Raw genomic sequence first — 24,693 nt, 5'->3', positions numbered from 1 at the left:
GCCCGCTCGGTAAGTGTGCGTAAGTATGTGGCCACGTCAATGTGATAGAGCGTATGTCTGTGTGTGCGTATGAACATGGCTGTGAATGGGCCATCGGTTTGTCCTTGGAGACTGTTGGTCATTGAAGGCTTGACCATGTGTCCATCTGTGCACTGCTGGGTGAGCGAGTTCAAGCGTGTGTGTGTGTGTTTCGTCCACATGTCTCAGTCTGCCGGCCAAGGCCCCGTGTGAGACATGCTGTTACTCCAGAGAGAGTGGGCTGACTAAGCTGTGCGCAGTGCTGGCATCCATTGTGTTTTGTGTGCGAGTTTTGTAATGAGAGAATCAGATGGCAGGAGGGTGAGTCAGACAGAAAAACAGTGACAGAGAGGTACACAGTGTCTTGAGAGAGACCTGAATTTACTGCATCCTCATATTGCACAATAGCACTTCAGTCAACTTAGGTCACACTGCCAACACTCAGGCAGTTTTTACACTTCTGATTTTTATCACATTTTTAGCCATCTTCTGGGTGCGAAAGTGGTGAAAGTGCTAGCCACCAAACCACTGAGCAACCCCCAAAATCTAACCTTTGAGAATTTTTTTCACAATTGTAATATGACAAAACAAACTGATATTTTTTTTTATTTTATTTTCAGATGTCTTAATTGGAGTTGGACTATATCAACAATGTTAATTTTCCTCATGATGTACAAAGTGAAGCTTTGGTCAGCTGAACCCATTCTGAACCCTTTTTTGGTACCAGTCTGCAGAACATATGCTCTTAAATGGTTTCTTATTTATAGGTTTAGGGTTTAGCATAATGTACACTGCAATTAGAGTTTTATTAAAAACATCTTGACATACAAGTTTTCCACAAATTGTTCACAGAAGGTGATTTTTTTTTTACAAACTTCTGGATACGCACATTGACATTCTCTTGTCAGTAAAACTCTAAATTTCCGAGACTTGGAGGTGAGGTTTTGTGTTAAGTAATGGTCAGTTTACACTCTGTGTCTGAAGTAACTCTGTTGTTGAGACTGTGGTTAAAAAAGAAACAGATAGGTACAAATACACTCCACTTTGTTGCAATTATCTCAGGGTACCCCCAATTCTCCAACAGTTTAGTGTTAATGTCTGGACGGTCCAATGAATCCATCTGAGCATGACAATATAAACAATGAACTAACATAGAGGAAAAAAATCTTTAAACACTCAGGACATGTGAAAGCAATTGCGAGAAAAAAGTTAAGAAAAAGAGTGCTGTATCATTTCAGTGTTTTCCAACACTTTGTCACTGATGTTAATTTTACCGCGTATAGCAGAAATGGATTTACTATTTTCAAATAGAAATAAAGGAATTAAATATAGCATCCACAAACGTCATCTCCCCATCACGTTTTTTACTCACGAAGCCCCATTTCATCACACTACCACCTTCATGCTTCACTATTGGGACTATGCATTCATTGTTTTGGGTTCACACCAAACATGAAGCACTCCATTCAAACCAAATAAATTTATGCTGATCTCATCTGAACAAATGCTTCTTTTAATATTATTTAGCAAAGTTTCACCTGTTTTTTGTGTGTGTGTTTTTTTTGCTGTTAAGCAGGAAAAGGTTTTGTTTCTTGGGCCCTTAACATTATGGAATGTCCTTCACACACTCTGAGCTGTCACAGACTATGTTTAAGAGCGGTGCAACAGAAACAGTCTCCTGTCACAGCAGGTGCAGGTTCCTCAAACTGGTCAAATCGGATTCATCATATTCAGCCATCAGAATCCACAGTGAGTAGGATTCAACAACAACAACAACAAATGGCATGTGCTGATGTCTTTTAGAGACCTGAAAGTACTCAGAACAAATTTGTAAACTAACACAAAACAAGCAACATATAACTCGAGGTTTAACTTAACATTGGTCATACAATAGTTAAATCAGGCAAACATATCAGAAGTGAGCCAACATGAGAAAGGAATACATGTAGAAATAGAAATATAGCTAGTGTTACATGAATGTGAAGGTGAATACGATAATTATGATTACAGTTTCCAGTCATATCACAAAGTTCTATTAAAGAGCTTCATTTGTATCTAAAAAGTGGCATATTTGGCTGACAGTTAATGACTTATGAAAGTGCAAAAGAGAAAATAGAAGGACACTGAATCGTTTACGTTCGTAGGGCACTACTAAGTCCTTAACAAACCACATACACTAATCGTCATTAGCAGTTTAGATATACGTTTTCACTGTATCAACTGACACCGTATTGAAACAGGTCTGAATAGAAGCGTTCCCTCTGTAGCTTTGTCTTGCACTAAGCTTACTGATTCCATTATCTTTGAAAGATGCTTATTGGCATGAGTAAATACGGACTGTGACTGTTCTCCTTGAAGGCTGAGAGCTCAGACTGAAGCCCGTAAAGGAAGCGTGACATGCAGCCGTGATTAGTGAGTGAGGTGTTGATCTGGCCAACCTCACCTCCCCCAATACTCCCATCTGTCCAGGGGAAGTTGCCACCCTTGTGCTTCAGTTCACTAAGACATATGACAGCAGGTGTAGCGGTGTGTGTCTTTCCTTCTACTTGCGTTCATGTACTCACGCATATGTTTGAAAGAACTGAATCATGCTGAGGTGAGGTGTGAGTTCGAGTAAACAACAGTTGTGGGGTAGTCCCTTTCTCACCAGGTTATTATTAACGGATTGAGCTTGTGTCATTCTTCTTATTTTCAACAAATTCCATGAAAAGACTAACAATGTACTTGTCCCACAGAGGCAAACCTGTGCATATGGCTCTTTGCCTACTCTTGTGCAGCACGGTCTGTTCAATTGGTTAAGCATGAATCAAGCTTCAACCCTGGGGTGCCATTTCACCTAACTTCATGCCAACATTCCCCAGAAGTTTCCCAAAGGCACTGAACTGTGTAAATGCAATGTAAGCATGTTGAAAAGTCAGTCAGAAAAACAGGAACACTTTCAGAGCCTTTATGAAACACTCAGAGGTGTACACACTGACATTATGGAACATGGCTTGTGCCAAAAGCCGTACAGTGAAAGGGATTTTGTAAAGATGTTCTTCAAAGATTCAAAGATGTTGTTACTATCGTCATAACTGAAAATGAAAATCTGTAGCATGCTGTGCTTGACCTGCAGCTCTCACAGGATAATATGACCAGATATTACCAATTCAACTGGAACACAGTTATATTTAGATCATTTAACATGTAGGTATTTCAGCATTGCTGTGGATGAATAGACTTGTGACATACAAGATAAGCTACAGCTGGCAGTGTCTGTAGTGTTTGCAAGAACTGCACAATTTAAAAAAAAGCTACTGGACATTCAAAAGATTGGTTTATGAAAGACAGCCATGACTGCTTGGAAGGCAAATTTGCAGTTCTCCTTAAACTAACTACAATAGCCAGAGACCAGTTGTGCTATGATCTGCAAATAAGCTTGCATGGTAGCGTAAAGCTGAGGAACATTTTGTGAATTTTTGGACCTTTCAGGGCATCAAATAACAAGAGCATGTGGTATCTAAGAAGTTGAACTGTGACAATTTGATGAAACCTGTACTAAAATCTATAAATTCTATTCATACTGATGGTCAAATCCTATTTCCATCAAATTACATTCACATGCAGCTAAACTGCATTCTTGTTTATGGTTTAAAAGAAACATAATGTTGTTCCGAAACAGATGTATGTTTGCACTAGTAGGAAAGACAACCAGTTTCAAATTAGTTTGACTCCCAAGATGTAGGTTTCTGGTAGAACTATTTCAGTCGGCTTTGTCCTTCCTTCTGCTGTGTTCTTCATGTCGTGAAACAACAACCTTAGAGCGGCATCCTACCATGTTAAAAATGTTGAGTTTAGCAGAGAATTTAGATAATGTTACACCACAGTTATTCCACCTGATTCTATTCTGAGGGAACTCTGATGCCATATCTTTTGCTTAGGCCCAAATAAAATGCTTGTGACTGGTTTAAGGTAGTCCAAACAAGCCAGAGCCTATTTTTCCTAGTATAATATCATATATAATGATAGTGTGATGCAGCCAGATCATCACGTTCTGCAGAATGGGCTGGCAAAGCAAGACTAGTTTGAAAGAGCCATAAAGTCCACATAAGGAGGTATGAACTAGAGGGGTCAGGGGCAGAACTGGCCCTTCTGTTAGGAGAGGGACACATCCTCTGTGGGACCATTTTTCTTAAATTTTATTTTCACTTGTTTAGTTTTGGCTTTCACACACTGCTTAATCTAACAGAATATACATTTCCCTTAAAATTTCACTGACAATGCAATTTATAAAACACTGTCTGCAAAACTATATTATTTATCAGTTTAGGAAGAAACTGAGCCATGTTTTTCCATTTTTTATCACTCAAAACTTCTCATCTTCTCTTGAGTTTGAACTATGCAAATATGTGACCGTGAGGTTTTTGTGTAAAAGCAATTTACAACACTTCTCTAATCTTTCACAATAGCATAATCTGCATTTATTGAAAATATTGAAATATTGGTTTCAGAGCCATTTATAATGGACACTGCTTGTTAATAGAAAATTGGAGGCCTGTGAATTAAAATGCACATGCGGTCTCAAAGCCTGTAGGTGCAATTTAATTTTTAATGTGTTTACAAGTTATTGCACAAGCACCAAATGTTGTGGATGCAGTTTCTGTTAATGAGGTTTGGGCTGGGGCTGTTTAGAAAAGTCCCTACAAGGCCTGAGATACAATAACATGCACATGTGTGAGTTTGGGCATCAGTCTGGAATACAGTCTACTAACACATTAATAAAAGACTAGTTAGGATTTTTTTTTTACACAGTCTACTGCTGCCTTAGGAGCTAATAAACATGAACAACACCTTAATTTGAAATCTTTTATTTTTTCAATTTAAATAAATCATTTGAAAATGTGCAAACAAAATGACTCATGGTCTTGTTTTTCCTCCATGTCTTTTCCTCTAAAGACATGCTGAGGTTAACGGGTGATTCTAAATTATCTGTGGGTGTGAATGTGAGTGTGCTTGGTTGTCTGTCCCTGTGTGGTCTTGTGATAGACTGGTGACCTGTTCAGGTGAAACTTATTTTCACCATAAGTCGGCTCGGATTCTAGACTCTAGTCCCCCCATGACTCTACATAGGATAAAGCAGTCTATAGAAAATGAGTGGATAGATAGATGGATGGATGGATGGATGGATGGATGGATGGTCTTGTCTTAGTGACTTCTCTCATTGGAATGCAGATCAGCAAAGATCACAGTCCTCACCTCCACACAGGTGGAGAATCTTTGACTTATAAGACCAAATCTCTACAAAGTCAGTTATTATGAAAATTTGCCTGGATCTAAGAAAGTTCCTGATTTGAGCAAAGTTTGGTTCAAAAAGACTCAAGCAGTCACTGGTGACATGAATGCATATACCAATCATCAAAGCATCTTGACACAAATATTTTTTGTTCGGGGGGTGATTTACAGAAGCTACTGGGAATTATCAGAAATGTGCAAACAGAAAAACTGGTTTAATATAAATAAACAAGAAAAGCACTCAGAGAGCATAGTAGGCTGCTCAGTCGTATGATTTCTGACAGCTGAAATCTTAAAAATATTTGTGCCAGAAATCACGACAGTATAGAACGTGGCCATTCAAAATAGATGGACTCACAAACAAAATGGCCTGAGCACATGCATGTGTACATTATCTACGGATACCGAATCACTTGACCTAACTATGTAGCGGGTGGCGGGAATTGATGGGACTTGGAAACACCCCCACAATTTCATCAATTATTCCTTGTATCATTTCTGACAGATAAGTTCAAACAAGTCTGCAGTGGTCAATTTGTAGTAGGATTGTTATCATATGATCGTCAGCAGGCAGCTGACGTAGTGTTCACTACTTGTCACAGTTACAGTGACGCTGTGGTGCTATCTCGCAATGATTCAGAATTCTTTAACAAATCCATGGATCCAGACTATAAGTCGCATCACTGCCAAAATCAAATCACTTGGTCCTTGTGTTATTTCTGACCTTCCCTGAAAATTCCATCCTTATCCGTTGGTCCATTTTTGAGTAATGTTGCGCACAGACTGACAGATGAACAAATCAACAGACAAGCGTACTCCAATCGTCACACGCTGTGATCTTTGACTGAGTAATAACTGTGTTTTTGGGGAGCGTCTTCCTGATTTGACTGCTGTGGTGCATAAGAGACTGTATTTCAACAGTGTACTGTAATTGAGCTTCAAACTGGTTCACAAGTGTAGTGTGTGTGTGTGTGAGAGAGAGAGAGAGAGAGAGAGAGAGAGAGAGAGAGAGAGAGAGAGAGAGAGAGAGACATAAGAATGTCAGAAAAATATAAACCCCTCGACCACTTGCAGACATATGTCCTTATGTGTTTGTTAAAAGTTAGTATGTCAGTGCAAAGAATGGTTTGGAAAGTTTCGATAGTAGAATACTCTGTGCATGTGTGTAAGAGAATGAATGACTCGTCACAGCACTGTCACATTCTTCTCCCCAGGTAAAACATAGCTGTCACCTTCACCTGTACCATAACTGGCAAAATAGAATATAAATATAAATTCAACCCTCCGCAAAAGTTTTCGGAACCAGTGTGAAGAGAGGATTCTTGTCACGGTTGTATTGTGCATTCAGTCTGTCCCAGTGTCTTCCATCTCTTCATGTATCCACAGACTGACCGCATAATGTGGAGATCAGGACTCTGTGGGGGTCTGACTACTTATTCTTTTTAAGGCTTATGATAGTTCTTTATGATTCTGTCTGAAAATTTGGGCTTGTTGTTATATGGCGGAATTAATTTTGAAGCAACTAGATGTGTCTAAAGGTACTGTGTGATAGACGAGAGTGTGACTGCAGGGTTTAGACAGAGGATATTGTATTGGTCCCAGTATGACACTGGGTTTTTTGGAAAAAGTTGGGTTTGTCTTGTCTTTGGCAGACTAAATAATTGGACTGGATCAGATGCGATTAGAGTTCTTTTAAAATGTAGAGATTACTCCAAAAATTTTACAGCATGTTGATGGAAAGTCATTCCGAAAATGCTAACGGTCAGAGAAAAGGAATGAAGAAAAGAATGTAGAAAACATGCAAAAATGCTTGTTGTTTATTCAATTAAAACTGAAATATAAGCTATTATGCTATGCTATGCTATGCTATGCTATGCTATGCTATGCTATGCTATGCTATGCTATGCTATGGACACTCGCACTGTCTCCATGGTGTATTATATTTAAATCAGCAGTTTCTTCTTTCGCTACTTTATTTGTTTGGTTTGCCTTTCTGTTTTACTTACCATACTCAGTTCCCTCTGTTTTCACAGTATATTGTGCCTTAGCACTTTGTTTTATCATGCATGGTCTTATAAGCACACAATTTCCTTGTTTCACTTTATTTGTTCCTCTCTTCAATGGCAGTCAAATATCTCATGAGATATTTTGCAGTAAGAATGTTTGGAAATTTAATAAACAATATCAAAAATAAGCACCCAAGACAAATGTTTTAGTAAAGCACATGGCTTTTTATTGTATACACAGACCAGCCAAAACAGGATTACCATAGCAAAGGCGCTCCCTAACAGCAGCAGCATCCCCCAGCAGAACAATACAATCTTCCACACTGCAAAGGCTATGCAGGAATGGCTTAAGGAACACAACAAAGAGCTCAAGACATTAATCTGGTGTCCAAACTCCCCAGGTACCAATTCCAATGAACATCCATGAAATTCACAAGAACAAGTCTGATCCATGGAGGTTGTACACTGCAACCCATAGAACCCAAAGGGTCCACTGTCAACATCCTGGTGTCAGACACCACAGGGCACCATTACAGGTCCCGTGCTAGTGCAACATTAATGATGACTAGGAGCTGTTCTGGCAGAAGGGGGCCAACACAATATTGGGCAGGTGTTTTTACTGTTGCGGCTGACTGGTGTATGGTTGCGTAGATACTCATGCATGTGCACACTTACCACCGAAACACATCAACCTCCAAATAGGGTGCTGATGAAGGTTCACACACACGTCTCCTTCCTCCACCTTTTCTCTTCGTTCTCATCCGTGCTCTTCATTCGACTGCCACACCTTTTACCCAGCACTCATTGCCTCTCCACACCTCCCACTGCCTCCGGTTCCCTCTGCCTTTCATCTTTGCCCTGTCAGGTGAGTCTTTGAAGGTGTGTGTGGGGTGAAGGGAGTTGTGGAATCATCTCACACTGACACAATCCATCCCATAATCATTAACCGTAAGGGTATGCTGCTGCGCCAGCTCCCCTCTTAACAAGACATTTCTGTATACTTTGTCAACAGTGTACAAAGAGTGCTTTAAAGTGAAGGGCAGATGTATCGTGTATGAGGTTATGTGCTGCTATGGGTTGCTTCCTTAACTCTCTAAAGGAGACTTCTGTGGTTGTTTGAAGACCGTCAGATGTAGTTTGGAACAGGTCAAATGGAGTGTAAGCTCAGCGCACTTTGCCTGAGTAATCAGTTTGATGGAGTAGGTACTCAACTCCTCAGGTCTGGGAAACAACAAGGTAAAAGCACCTTTATGACAACCTTAAAGATTTATTCCCTCTGTTGACTTTTTTAGAAACAACGACAAGTGAGAGAGAGGGAGAGGACAAGGTGCAGGGAAGAAAGAGAAAATACAACAACGGAACAAACTATCTAAAAGACTGATAGTGTTCCTGTCCTTTTAAAAAACAAGCATCAATTTCCAAAATGAAGTGCATCACTAAATAAATCAGTCTCGGGTTAATAAAGTTGTCATCTATTTGATTTTCTGGAAGAAGAAGGAAGGCGAGAAAAGGAGCAAACAACAGCAGAAATATGACCCCGTCAGCATTATCTCTTTATTTTATTGTTTCCGCAGAGGTCACCGCGAACACAGCTGCTTCAGTCATTTTTCCTCCAACCTTTCCTATAGAATTTTAGTACATTCTCAGGATCTTCTTCTGACTGTAAATCAAAAGCCTTAAATGTACTGGTGCACATGAAGGAACTCACAAAAACAGCATTGTACACACAGAGAGCCTCCACAGTGAGAGGCAGCTGCTACACAGAAACACACATTTTGTATCCCACCAAGCACTGAGCAGCAATTACAGATGCAAGTCATTGCCTTTAAGACTTTTCACAACTTTGTTCTTTCAGTCCTTTGCAAATTAAATGTTATTCTTTTGCTAGCAATTCTGGGTTTTTTTTCAATTCCTCCCTTACCAATTAAAGTCAATCAGCCATCCGACAGCACCTGAGACTGCTGAAAGGTGTGGAAGGAATGTGAGACGCAGCACAGATAAAGCGATGGCTGTCAGCATCACTGTTAATGGAGAGGACAGAGGAGGAGGACAGAGACTTGCCAAAGCTGGAGATAGTTCAACAGAGCCTATCTGAGAGCAAACAGAAAGACTTTACCACAAAAACAACTGACATGCAAAAGCACAAACCACAAGTCTGATAAAGATCATGTTATGTAACTACTGTCACCAAAATAAATTCTCACAGGTTTGCTAAAGGTTTGTCAGCTGTGGATTTATTAAAGAGTAAACACATAACTTTCCTCGCTTTGTTTTCTTGTTACTAGTGACAGCATTGAAAGCCATTAGCTACTGTCCAAAGTAAGAAACAACTTAAAAAATTCCAATATGAAACAAAAGCTCTCTGTGCTGTGATTAGGCAGACTAAAATGCCCAGCTGTATTAATGAGTGGCTCTTTTCTGTTTGTTTGTTTTGTTTTGTTTTGTTACTTGATATGTAGCAGAAATAATGTCATCTCAATTTCTGTTTGAGTGATTGCCCATCTCAGGTACACTGTTGTTTTCCTTCAGTTTCCATCACTCCCACTCTTCGCCTTCATTCCAGTTGTTTGTTAAACTGTGAATCAAGCCTTACTTTTCCCAGGTGATTTTGGAGCCAGTGTCAGACAGAACTGCATAGTGAAAGTGAGGCTTACAGGTAAAGCAATAAAAAACTAAACCTAGCAAGATTAAAGCAAAGACAGCAGAGACTTTACACAGAGACACCAAAATCATTAAATGTCCTCTGCAGGTCTACAAAAGACCATGTGAAATGATTCAAGTGAATGCTAAGATACGAATTACAGCTGTTCTGCAATGATGCTATTAAGTATAATACTGCTAATGCATACTAAGTGACATGGATAATCATACCTATTAAAAGGACACAACACAAATAAAATGAACAATATCAGAGAAAATCCATAATATATATTAGGGTTGGGCAACTTAATGGGTTATTATTGCATTAATGCATTAATTAACAGCAACAATTATTTTGTCATGCGTTAACACAGTTTTTTTTCTGTTAATATTGTGAAAGTCCGTTGCTCACTGGCTCTGAATACACAGACAGACAAACCATGGATCACAGGAGGGCTGGATGTTGATCAGTACTCAGGATGGGCGTCATTACATCTCACCAAAACTAACAGGAGAGAGAGGCTTTGTCAGACTGGTCGGATGCAGCGTGTGGGAGAAATAGAGATAAACTAAAACAAGACAAGCTAACGAAAGCTGCAGCAAAGTAGTTAGCTTTAGACTGCAGGCTGATTAGTATTGTGGAAGATGTTAGTATGAGGAAAGTTCTTAGGATCGCAAGGAATGATGGCATGTACGTAGGAGCCTCCACCTGCATCACTGAAAGGTTTTTGGGTTTTTTTTGTTGACTGAAATTGTCCAAAGGAAATCCAGTACAAGCATGGACGTCAGTCCCAGCTGTGTACTTTTTTGTGTTCGACCACTTCACCTCTCTAACAGGGACAGCTGCTACTGAACATAGACTGTTTATGCTGCTCCTTGATAAAAGAAAAATATTTCTGCTGGTACATCTTCAAAAAAAATAAAGAGAGAACACAGTTGTATAAATGTTAACTTGCTGTTGCTGGGAAGGTTCCCATTCTAATGTTATGATCGTGGCTCTGGACTCTGAGGGTAACTTGTTTTTCTATAGAAAACCAGATAAAAAATAATGTGATTACATCGATGTTTAGGTTGAGATTTACAAGAAATATTTCAACTGCTACTGTGTAAAGGGAAGACTGCTGTTTAAAAGCTTTTTTTTTTTGTTTAAAGCATTTTCAAAGCAAATGTGATTGCAGTTTTGTTCATATAGTAGTGCTATTAAAGTAAAATTCATTATTTAACTTTGCTCATAACAGTGCAGTTAATCACAGAAAATCATGCAATTAGTCATGATTACAAATTTTAATCACTGCCCAGCACTAATACCTAGATGTATGTATGTATGTATGTATGGATGGATGGATGGATGTATGGATGGATGGATGGATGGATGGATAGATGGATAGATAGATAGACACAAATGCACGCATTGGAAAAAAGCAGAAGAAAAAAGCTGAAATTGACATAATTTTATACAACACTCACAAAATGTGCCAGGCAAAATTATTGGCAGCCTCAACTCAATATTTGGTTCCACCCCCTTTGGAAGAAATAACTGAAACCAGTCGCTTCCTATAACCATCAACAAGCTTCTTACACCTCTCAAATGGAAGTTTAGACCACTCTTTTGGAAACTGCTCCAGATCTCTCAGATTTGAAGGGTGCCTTCTTGCACCAACAATTTTGAGATCCATAGGTGTTCAATGGGATTTAGATTTGGACTCATTGTTGGTCACTTCAGAAAACTCCAGGGCTTTGTCTCCAACCATTTCTTGGTGCTATTTGAGGTATGTTCCGGGTCATTATTTATACATTGTAACTGGTTTCCGGTGGGATTTCTATATTGCCAGCACCTGTTATCTGCCACAAGTGAGTTTAAATGAGCATCACATGCTTGAAAAAAAAAAGACATTAACTCACAGTTTTAATAGGGTGCCAACAATTTTGCCCAGCCCATGTTTTGAGTTTTGGGTAAAATTATGTCAATTTTGGCTTTTTTCTTCTGCTTTTTTGTGTTTTTCCAATGCACATCAAGGAAAAAAACAGAAATGGTGCTTTTTCTGAAAAAAATGCAGGAATGCCAATACTTTCATCCATGATTGTATGGTTTACTATTAAAAGGGAAAATGCTAGGGTTTGTGCAGGGGTTACCAGCTGTCCAAAGAGCATGTGTGTGTGTACAGATTGATTGACAAGGAGGAGAAGGAAATACACTACAGTTTCATCAACAATAATGAAATGTAGAAAACATGTGAAAAGTAACTGTAAGAAAAACAGCATTCACAGGGAGAGGGATCCTTCTAGACACAATCTCAGCCTCCATCATGAGGGGAGAAAAATTTGATTCCACCTTTTAGTTTCCTTAAGTCATTTAAACACAATGTTATCATCTCTATTGATGTGCAGCATGCACAAGACAGTTAATCTCCATGACTGAGAACTATGAGGCACAGTATGAAGGTTGATATCAGCATTTCTGTAGTGGCCACTCAGTGTTGAAGTATTAAGTTGTTGTAACACATAGTTCTTCAACTGAATTCAACTGAGGTCAAATAAAATTTGTCCATATATGTGTATATGTACGTGTGTGTGTGTGTCGAGGTCGTTTGATAATTTACTGTCCCTCATGTAGGAAGAAGTGTATCTTTGCCTCAACTTTATTTGTCAGACAGTGGCCATTTCTTTTGTTTTCCATTACTTTTTTTTTGCTTTTGTTTTCTTTTATTACAAGATTGTGCTCACTAAACCTGCACTTGGTTACGATGTGTCTCTGCTTTTCATCTCTGACATTAGATAGGCAATCTACTACTTCATTCTCTCATTTCAGAGGACAGATAATATTGTTCTAGTTTTATTTTCTTCTTTCCAGTGCTCTAAACAGGTTTTCTTGCATTGCATTATGGTGTGTTTCAAATATCGTTGTTGAGAGTGTTAGAGTTCCTGAGCGCAGCCGTTAGGCTCAGCACCAACTGACATACATCTTTATCAGTCTTCTTCCTTTCCGGTACTCAACTTGGCATTCTGTGCTTGTTTCTCATCACGCTGTGGCTGGAAGAAGACACACATGTATGTATGTGTGTGGTTTCATATGTCTTTTAGAGATACAGCATGTGTTTGTGCATGGGAAACGAGTCTTCCTGTTTCAATTTGGTCTCACAGACCCCCCTACACCGGTCAGGAGATGGAGGAAAGACTAACGGCCTCATTTTCAGAAGGGTGTTGACAAGATTCATTTGAGTTGGAAGTTATGGTAGTGTGGAAAAATGTCTCCCACTGGGTTCTGTATATCCCCTCTGTTGGATTTTCCACCCTGTAGCCTCACAACAAGATGGCTGCATCAGTAACCTGCTGTGACCCCTGTTCACCCATGGCTGCAGACGAACATCCTAAAATTCTAAGGGTGCTAAGCTCCAACCTAAAACGTGTGGTGGAATGGAATGGATAAACTGTTGGGTTTTGTGTTCTTCCTTTGTCTGAGATAGAATAGGGCTTATCTGGAGCTACTTCCTCATCAGCAAAATACCAGATTTATAAAGCAGCAAAACTAACACATCTTTTCTGCAACCTGTTATCTCACTTAGTAGTAAAGTATAATCTTAAGAGGTACTATTTAACATATCAGATTTGCAGATTCTCACTAGCAATGGTTGATAATATCAGCTGTTGTTAATTTACGTGAATTATCTTTACATGTTTACTGAAACTTAGACCAGTTCATGCGTTCACTCCAAGTCACTGACTGTAGTCAAAACACACAGCATTCTATAACATTGCTGGCTCAGTCCTTCTGTTAAAATATTTTGTCATTCAGACAGACAGGGATCACTTTTCTGTTAATGTTCCTCATGGCTTTATTCAGACATACTTCCCACAGTGAAGTAGAGCACTGTAGTGCACACATGATGTTTGTCATCCACATGAGATTAGACAATACAGCAAGTTATGTATAATACATCATAACACAATAACAAATGAACAAGTAAAATGAAACTCATGAAATATTGAAAAATGACCCCCAACTTAGAGACCGGTTGAATCATGATGTAACATCAGCTCACACACTGAACTTTTATCAGCTACAGTTACGTCATTTGTTACACCTCAGGTTGAGTCCTGAGCTTTTCATTTTACCATTTTATCTTAAGGAAACTAGACAGTTTGTATTTTGGCTGCTATTGAGTTTATGGCTGTTTTATTGCAGTAAAGAAAATTTATTACATTTTTTAGCTTAATCGATTAGAAATTGTAGAGAAAAGTGAATGAAGGAGAAATTTGTATTGTGATTTTGGCATACTTGAACCCTTCTCAGACATGGAATATAGAACACCTATGAAAGTGACAGCATTCTAGTCATTCAGACATAGACATTTTTCTATTAATGTGTCTCACTGCTGCATTCAGAGATATCCACCACAGTGCCAGAGAGAGCTGTGATGCACACGCAACATTAGCCATTCATCTAAGACCAGCAGTACACCAGGTGATGTGTAATGAACAATAACAGACTAAATGCACTTGAACAGCAGCTGATCAAAGTGTGCAAATAACTAACAGAACAGTATATTCTGTGGCACAGAACGGTCCAGTGGGACCACAGTATCATTCTGCTATTGGAAAAAATACACTTTAGCTTGTTAGCATTTCTTTAAACCAATCACAGTCATCATGGGCGGGGCTAAGCGAAGGATGTAAAAGTCACAAGCTGATTGTGACCAAAGTTGAATTAAACCAGTCTTCCTAATTGTCTAGACTTTTACTCAACAGTAAAACATGAGCATCGGCCACAACAACATGCTCAAATCATATGAATACAACAGACTACACCACATTAAAACTCCACCATTTTAAGGTTGAAATTCTTCCATCTGTAATTGTAACAGTAGTTTACAGTCATGAGTGGAGTGGCAGTATCAGTCACTCCACTACTTATCGTTTCAATATATTGAATAGAATTACACCAACAAATTTATCTATAGAATTAAAAGTATATGCAGCCAAGGAAAGTTTGATTTTACATTCAATGCTTAGAAAACTAAATTTGGAGTTCTCACTGCAGGTCATTTGCAGCAAAGGTAAACCTTTGGCAGATATGCTCCATTAAATCCACAATACAGTGGATAAACTGCCGTGCTTATCCTTTCATTTCGTTCCTGTGCTTGTGGCCTGGATCACAGGGCTGCCTCCTCTCCACACACAAAAGAGCACCTGGCTAGGCACGTAATCCTCTCAGACCCCCTATGGAGCCTGGAGCCCTGGATCTTCCCCTGGAGTGCATAGCTAACCGCTAACAACTTCTAGCATCTGGACAGTCATCACTAAATTCTAATGACAAACACAATGAGCGAAGAGATTTTAATTGTTTTGCTGGTTAGGGGACTAAAGTGTACCGTTAGTTCTGAACATCACATTAACGTATTCTGCACATATTTTCAGTCATGTTCAGGGATTTTTGTGAAGACTGAACAATGAAGCATAGTGGAGAAGGTTAGAGTGGGAATAAGTAGTAGCAGTGTTCAAATCCTTCCAAGTATTTCCCTTGAAGCTACAAAATCTGTGCTGCTTTTTAAATACCCAAATCAGTAATACTGGGAGTGAGCACACACACACACACACACACACACACACATACAAATACTAAGGTATAGAAAGTCTCTTAGACCCCCTCTACCCCAGTTTTTCTCATTTTCTGCTTTCATGTGAGCTGGCACTACTTTCTGTGAGAGCTGAGAGTGGAAACAAGCCTCCAGAGTACAACTAAGACACTGAACTCTCATTAACATCACAGACGCACACAGATACACACCAAATGAGAGACTAACCAAAGCAAGTTTCATCATGATTTCCACCAGTAATAACACAACAGCAATGTGCAATGTCTTCACTTTAGGGTTTCCAGACAGTTTCATAGAAACACCACAATATACACAAAAAGCTCATGTATATATTTCATTTTCTTAAATCCCAGTGTCTATGGTAGGATTTTTTTTTCGGTATGTAAGACAAAGCTGCTCTTGACAAGTGTAGAAGAGTGTAAAAAATACGACCTCTGGTTAGAAGGACAAAGTCACATGACTTCAGACACACACAGGTTGTACAAACAAACTTCTAACAAAGCTATTAGAAATCAGATGTATGGATGGAGAGGTATAGTAAATCATTCACTGGAAACCTTTGCTAAGTTTCCCACCCATGTGAGAAAATCACATTTCAAAGAATAACTACTTGTTGGAGCTTTCATGAAACTTTCTTTTCTGGCACAGTTATGAACAAAAATTTAACACACTTGTAAAGATGTAAAGACCGTGTATAAGATGGCAGTCATGAGTTTCCAATGAGTCCTACAACTCTTAATTTTCTGTGACCCAGCAGATTTTGTTAAATTTTCAGAAGGCCTGTAATATAGCTAAGAAAGAACCAAAATGCATGATTGCTTTTTGTGACAAAGACATGTGTATTTCAATCTTTTAATTATACAAAATTAGGAGTTGTCGGAGTCTCTGGAAACGCAAGACTACCATGATATGCATGGTATATGCAGATGTGTGTACACTTTCTCAGATACTAAGTGATCATGCATAAATAAAGCATACAGCATTTCACTTATAAGGTTGTTTCATTTGCATTGATGAACACACATCTATCACAGTGTTGTTTAGATATACTTGCTTTCACTCTACAAGCAAAGAGTTCATTGAAGATATACCACAAGCAAGAACAAAAAAGCCAGCAATGTGGACATATTAATGGGGCTGACAAAAAAGTCAGTTGATGTGTTTCTATCATTATTTGTGGAGTCATGTCTGTTGTTGCTCATAGAAACTGGTGAGTGTTATGTCTGCAATGTTGCTGAAACTCTTTTGCAAGTAAAAATTAAAAAGGGTAAATAATTTAAAATAATACATGCAGGAAAAACAGGTAGAACGGTGCAGAGGCCTACCTGTTTGAACAGCTGTGGTCTTCTGTGGCTGGGATGTAGCAGAAATTACACTGTCGGTGCCTCTTAGTTCGTCCGTCTATTAAATGAAGACAAACAAAAACACGTTCTTAAGAGGAACTTCTGTCATTCATCAGTCTACAAGCATTCATGATCTTTGATTCAGCATTTAGTGCCTTGCTCAAGGGCAGCATTTCAGCAGCAGATCTGCCATGAGCCTGAGCTTTGGTCAATGCTCTCACCTTGGCAGAGGTGGCAGTTGATATTCAACTGTGATTACTTTTCATCGATATAAGGTTAGGTCTTATGGAAACATATGGCAGGAAGGTATCAAGGACAGATACACACACATTCAATAGTAGAGACAAGAGGCAAAGGTGACTGTATCCTCAACCTCCATCGATTCATCCAGCAGTTCAGGACTACACTCTCTCTCTGTAGTGGACATGTACCACTATAAAGAGAGAGACTAGCCCACTATTATCTGTCTTCATCTTTTTGTCACTGTTTCTTTGTCAGAGTTAGGCAACTACTGTTCTTAACAAAGCATGACATTCACAGGTCAGTACATTCACATGTATACCATATGTGTACTCATGCACCGAGACAATCAAGGGGTTCCCCAAGGATACAGGGAAAAATAAGTCTGGGTCATTAATTCATTGAATTAATTCTAACAGCCATTTGTGCACAACGTTTCACATATCTACCTATACTAAGCAAGCTGAGTAATGGATAAGTTATATCACTGCAAACCATCTGCACACTTTGACTATTGCTCTCTAGTATAGTGAGGTACAGAATGCACATGCAGAGATTGTACAGCAGTACAGCCATACTGAGTAACATTGCAAAGACAGATTAGACCTCGATATGCATCACCTTTACAACAGTATTCCCATCTTCCTCTGTATCAGTAATGGACAGAATATAAACAGAGTCATGGGAAACATGATTGAAGAAAAATTAAACTTGATCACATGTACATCAGTCTAGCATTGAGGTGCTATCAAGAGTAATCAAGAGCCGCCACTAAAACTTATTGTATTATTATATGTCTGGTATTGTTAAAAACTCAAAGAAATTAGGAGTTTCTATATGTTTAGTTTTTCTGCAGTTTACATGTAGGGCGTGACAGATTTAAACCTAACCAAGCTAAACTGAAACCTTTCAAAATTTATTACACTCATTTAGCAGTCTAAACATAAGGACAGAAAAGCCGTACCTGCTGCAGCATTTACTGACTGCCAAACAAATGGGTGTGATCCAGGTACTGTCACCACCACTCACAACACAACTGGCTCCACCTGCAGTCTCACCGGTGACATACTCTACTTATCAATTCCCGTCATCATCACAAACAGAAAAAGTTTCAGACCCAGTTGTCGCAGCATCAGAACTATAAACAAGGACAATCTCGCCTTCCCACCATCCATCACAGATCAAAAAAAGCGAAATAACTTAGTTCCTGTCACACCTGCTTCAACTTCCTCACACCGTGATGAAGAGCACACGTTCACCACGAACATCCAGCTGGCCGTGTTGAACGTGCGCTCCCTTTAAAATATAACTTTTATCATAAATGACCTGATTTTAGAGAACAAGTTAGACAGCATCTTTTTAACAGAGACATGGCTTGGCACTGACGCATCAGTTGTTCTCACCGAGGCTTGCCCACCAAATTTTAATTTTTTATTTTCGACCAGGGGTGGTAAAAGAGGGGGTGGAACTGCCTCTATCACGAGAAACACACTGAACTCAAATGAAGTCTCCTTTAACAGTTACATATCGTTTGAGCATCATGCCTTTGTTTTTAGCAGTCCTCCTATTCTTTGCATCACAGTTTACAGACCACCCCACCATCATTTTACCTCTTTTATCAGTGAATTTTCTGAACTATTGTCAATCATACACACCAACTATAACAGAATTTTAATATCTGGTGATTTTAATCTACATGTTGATAATAGCTCTGACTCAATGTCCAATGAATTTTTAAATCTTTTAACTTGCATGGATTTTAAACAGCACGTCACACAGCCGACTCACAATAGAGGACACACCCTGGACCTGGTCATAACCTATGGCCTGTCCACTGGTGTGTCCTCTGTCGTAGACCTGGCTGTGTCTGACCACTACTGTGTGTATTTTAACATCACCAGTTTTAACCACCAGGTAGCCCCGGTGGGAACGGTGAGGAAACGCTATGTTACTTCTGAAGTGGCTGCAAATTTTATGGAGATTTTAAAGAGCACTCCTGCCGAAATTTTACCTGCATCTTGTGATTTTATTATTGACAATTTTTACAGCAAACTGAAAACAACACTGGACTCAGTTGCTCCACTTTTAACCAAAACCATAAAAACAAAACCTACACCACCGTGGAGAAATAATGACGAAATCAAAAAGCTCAAAAGAAATTGCAGGAGTGCAGAGAGGAGGTGGAGAAAAAACAAACTGACAATTCTCTATGAAATATTACGTGAACAACTGAAAATCTACAATAACTCAGTCAAATTGGCACGAATCTCTCATTTCTCAAGACTCATCACAGACCATAAAAATAACACCAAATTCCTGTTCTCCACCATCGATCTTTTAACAAATAGTAATTTTAAAAAATCTTACAAACCCCCATCAGATGACCTCTGTGAGGACTTTGCAGACCACTTCAGAAGTAAAATCGATAATATCAGATCCAGTCTTTTACCTCAACAGAATTCATTTTTTAACATGCCTGTACCACCACTTTTACCTGAGGAAACACTGGAGAGTTTTGCCCTGGTGGACGCTAGGACACTTGGTCGAGTTTTCTCCCAAGTACACCCAACAACCTGCCTTTTAGACCCAATTCCCACATCACTTTTAAAAAAATTTTATGGCTTTTTTGAGGAACAGATTTTAAATATTGTAAATTACTCTCTTCAGACGGGTGTCTTCCCCGCCGCCTTTAAAACATCAGTGGTGAAGCCCCTTCTGAAGAAGAGTAATTTAGACCCCAACATTTTTAATAACTACAGACCTGTGTCCAACTTACCATTTTTAAGTAAAATTTTAGAAAAGCTAGTTTTTAATCAAGTAAATGATTTTTTAAATAGTATCAATATTTTCGAGAAATACCAATCTGGTTTTAGGATGAACCACAGTACAGAGACAGCCCTTTTAAAGATTTTAAATGACATTAGGTATAACACAGATTCACAAAAACTTACAGTCTTGGTACTACTGGATCTAAGTGCTGCCTTTGATACAGTAGATCACCACATTTTATTAAACAGACTGAGAAACCTTGTCGGCCTCTCTGGTACTGTTTTTAACTGGTTCAGCTCCTATCTCACAGATCGATATTTCCATGTAAGTTTGGACACATGTTCCTCCAGAACTCATAAAATAAATTGTGGGGTGCCCCAAGGGTCAATTTTAGGTCCAATTCTTTTTAATCTATATATGCTTCCCCTTGGGGACGTCATCAGGAGGCACGGCATCAGCTTCCACAGTTATGCAGATGATACAAAGCTGTACATCGCCGTGTCTCCTGAAGACACAGGGCCAATTGATGCTCTTTTTAGCTGTATTTTAGATATTAATTCATGGATGGCAGAGAATTTCCTACAGCTCAACCGGGACAAAACAGAGGTCTTAGTCATTGGTCCTGAAGGCAAGAGAGATAAACTTTTACCAAAACTACAAGATTTCAAACCAACACTATGTGTAAAGAACCTGGGCGTCATTTTTGACTCTGAGCTGAATTTTATTCCACATATTAAAAATGTCACAAAAATAGGTTTTTATCATCTTAAGAATATAGCCAGAGTCCGCCCATTTCTCTCTCAAGCTAACACGGAGGTGCTGATGCATGCTTTTATCTCCTGTCGTTTAGACTACTGTAATGCCCTGCTCTCTGGTCTCCCCAAAAAGACCATCTCTAATCTGCAGTTACTACAGAACTCAGCCGCACGTGTGCTGACGAAGACCAGAGGGTGGGCTCACATTACACCGATTTTAAAATCGCTACATTGGCTCCCCGTGTGCTTCAGGATCGATTTTAAGGTTCTTTTATTAGTTTTTAAATGTGTTAATGGTCTTGGGCCCTCTTATTTATCTGACCTGCTTTTATCATATCAACCCTCGCGGGTCCTGAGGTCCTCCAGCACTGGACTTTTAATTATTCCTAGAGTCAATACAAAAACCCACGGGGAGGCTGCTTTCAGCCATTATGGCCCTCGAATATGGAATAGCCTGCCGGAGAGCATCAGGACTGCAGAGACTGTTGATGTTTTTAAAAGGAGGCTCAAGACTCATCTTTTTGGTTTGGCTTTTAACTGATTTCTTTTAAACTTTTAATTCTTCTATTATGTTATTTTTAGTTCTTATATTCTTATAGCTCTTCTGCACTTCTGCATTTTATCAGTATTATATCTTAAAACCTTATTATTATTATTATTATTATTTATTTACTATTTATTTATTATTTACTATTTATTATTTATTTATTTGTCTATTTTATCTCTACATTTTTAACTTTCTTAAAGCTTTTAATTTTTATGCATTATACCTGCTTTTTTTTTTCTCGTTAGTCTTTTAGTTCTTAGCTTCAGTGTTTCCTCATGGGAGGCCTCCACACTGGGATGTATGCCCGGTCTGCCCGCGGGGGCCTCCTGGGCCCGAGGGGCTGGGGCGGCTCTGCATTTAGTGCGGGGTCTGCCCCTGCCCATCGGCGTCTGGGTGGTCTCTGTGGCGGCGCTCTCTGTGGGCTGTGGCGCGTCCAGGTGTGGAGGGCTCCCATAGGTGTTTCCCCACATGGTTCCTCAGTGCCCTGCCGTGTCTCAGCACCGTGTTGTGTGTATGTGTGTGTGAGTGTGTGTGTGTGTGAGCGCATGTGTATATACATTGTATGTTGTGTATGTGTATATGTGTATATGTATATATATATATATATATATATATATATATATATGTATATATATGTATGTATGTGTGTATGTATATATATATGTGTGTGTATGTGTGTGTGTGTATATATATATATATATATGTATATATATTGTTGGTTACACTATGTTTTTATTCTCTCTGTTGTTTTATTCTTTTATTTTGTGAAGCACTTTGTGTTGCATTTTAAATGGATGAAAGGTGCTATATAAATAAAGTTTGATTTGATTTGATTTGATTTGATTTGATACTGCTGATGCTTGTTAAGGGAGTGTGTGTTGGGAGTGTTTGTGCCATAGCTTGTATGAATCATTTGGCAGAGTGCTGGAGATGCTGTGTTACTGGACTGTAGCTCTGGGCAGCAGAGCTACAGACAAATGTATAATTAAACAGCAGCAGTCATAAAAGGTGTTTCCTCTTTCCCTTAAGGATTTTGTCTTTGGGTTATTCTTTTCTTTCTCCTTTACTTCCTTCTCCTCCTTCTTCTATTATCTCCCAGGGTGTTTACAGCACAACAGAAACTCTAAATGTATCTAAATGTAAAACCAGACAGTAGAGTGTTTAGAATTTAGTCAAAACTACAAAAAATGTCTAATTTCAGAAAATATAAAGCAAATTTAAATAGAAGATAACTGATCATTAACTGCTATTAAATAGCTGCAACTTATCAAATATGGTAATTTGTTTCTGTTTTTTATCTTCATGTTACATTTGAATTTGTCATATTTTCTGCTGCACCACTTAGTTATTTGTGTTATACAGTATATACTTAGTTATATACACACCGATCAGGCAAAAGATTATGACCACCTGCTTAATATTGTGTTGGTCCCCTTTATACTACTAAAACTCCTCTGAACCAATGGGTATGGACTCAGGACCTCTGGGGATGTCTTATGGTGCAACCCGGTCTCACGGGGATTCGTGAAACTGTCACGTAAGTTTTAGTTTCGGTTTCGTGCGCACCAACACGATTTCTTCATGTTTTTCGTGCCGCTCACCACGAAATGTTTTTCGCTGTGGTAATCACATCTGAAAGTGGTTTATACCGGCGGATTCATGACGATCTAAGCTGTCCATCGGCGTATACTGCTTGTGTGATCGCGTTGGCGGCCGCCGGCCGCCGGACATTCTTGAAATTCCTATGCAAATTGGTAAGTGTACCACCGGCTTATGGTTAGGTTATGGTTAGGATTATGGTTAGGGTTATGTTTAGGGACGATGTCATGCAAAATATAGCGTTGGATTCGCCGCGGTTTTACATTAAAAATATAATATACACATTCTTTTGAAATACGTTCTGAGTGGCACGAAAAGTCCGCCGTTTAAAATACATTGGTGTGCATTTCGTGGTGAGCGGCACGAAAAACATGACGAAATCGTGTTGGTGCACACGAAGCCGAAACAAAAATTTACGTGACAGTTTCACGAATCCTCGTGAGACCGGGTTGTATGGTGCCAGGAGGGTGGCAGTGAATTCTGTGGGTCCTGTGGGGTTCAGGGTGGGACCTACCTAGTTCAGGCTTGTTCTGACACATCCCACAGATGCTCAGTAAGATTTGGATCTGGTGAGTATGGAACTCACTAGAAGTTCTTGTGGAAGTTCTTTCAGGGCCCTGTTCAGTTGACAAAAAAATACCCTCTTCAAGGTAGGTACTTCTGAGCGGGCCTTAGCACAGAACCACATGGAGTGTGGTTGTGTTGCTTTGGCAAGTTTTGTTTTGTTGTTATATCTTATGTGTCATGGCACAAGATAAATATCAGCAAAATATTGATATTTGCATTCAAACTTAAACCTGTATCTGACAAATAAATGTAAGACGGTGTAGTCTAACCAGCATAGAGGTCTTTACCTAAATGGGCCATCTTATTCATGGTTATATATACCTTGTATATTGTGTGGCAGGCAAGGGAAGGTATTTTTCTCCTCCTCTCACTCTCTCTCTACTTATCATTCATCTGCTCTCTCCATCTTCTCCCAAAACAATGTGCAGAGCAGGAAAATGAAAGAAAATGAAGGGTTAAGTAGATAGAATGGACAGAATGCAGCCACGAAGGAAGAGGAGGATGCCTGCAGAAATAAAGAGGCAGGCAGAACTGGGGAGAGTGAACCCAGAGAGAAAGAGGAGGAAGGAAGTGAAGAGCTATTGAGAGATTTAAGGTGGGAGGTAGAAGTGGAAAGAAAAAGACAAATGTGGGAATGGTGGATGAGTAATTCAGCCTAAAGAGGAGGAGGAAGGAGAAGCAGAGAAGAGCAGCAGATCTGCAGGTTTAGCGATTTTTTTTCTCTTTTTGTTTTAGAATTATTTCAGCACTTTCTAAAACTGGATTTAAGACTAAATGAAAACCAAATAATAAGAAAGGTAAGAAGCCCAAAGCCAATTTTGCAGCATGACAGTATAACCATCAAAAACCCAATGAAATAATAGAGAAGCAAAATACATTAAAAATCATGAACTGGGAAACTAAGATTTGTAGCCATTAAAGAACCATCATTTTTCTGAAAGGAACTAACACATATCATTGATTCAACTTGGAATTTACAAGATGCATGAGCACTTGGAGCTAACATCGTTATCAACACTGTTTGATCCTACACTGCGATGGAAATAGAAAGACTTGAAAGGGATGATTACTGGGCCATTCCTGTAAATGTCTGCACCACCTAATGTCAGGCCCAGTTCCTGCAGGAGGAGAGCTGCTAGAGAGCATTCTGTCATTAACATAAATAACAACTGAAACTTTCTCAGTTTGAATTCTGTGCTGGATCTGGATGGTTTTGCAGCTGCTTAAGTGTGCAAGATGATTCCTTTGTCTGTTCCAAATGTGATATCCTTTGCATTCAGGCTTTGGTTGTCCATATTTGATCCCAGGTCATCAGCTCATCACTACATGTCTTTTGAGGCGTTT

At 39.2% G+C, this 24,693-nt stretch overlaps 1 protein-coding gene across 15 annotated transcripts in view; it reads right to left on the bottom strand.

Moving 5' to 3' along the window:
- rbfox3a (RNA binding fox-1 homolog 3a) overlaps positions 1–24,693 on the bottom strand; it is a 600,072-nt gene that overhangs the window by 495,373 nt on the left and 80,006 nt on the right. For all 15 annotated transcript variants that reach the window (XM_051939181.1, XM_051939180.1, XM_051939196.1 and 12 more), the window contains exon 2: positions 16,855–16,930. The gene's annotated coding sequence lies outside the window, so the exon portion shown is untranslated. The remainder of the gene's footprint in view (positions 1–16,854; positions 16,931–24,693) is intronic.

This window comes from Acanthochromis polyacanthus, chromosome 19 (genome assembly GCF_021347895.1).
Source record: "Acanthochromis polyacanthus isolate Apoly-LR-REF ecotype Palm Island chromosome 19, KAUST_Apoly_ChrSc, whole genome shotgun sequence".
In the NCBI taxonomy this organism is placed as follows: Eukaryota; Metazoa; Chordata; class Actinopteri; family Pomacentridae; genus Acanthochromis; species Acanthochromis polyacanthus.
This window is presented reverse-complemented; position numbering and strand designations above follow the sequence as displayed.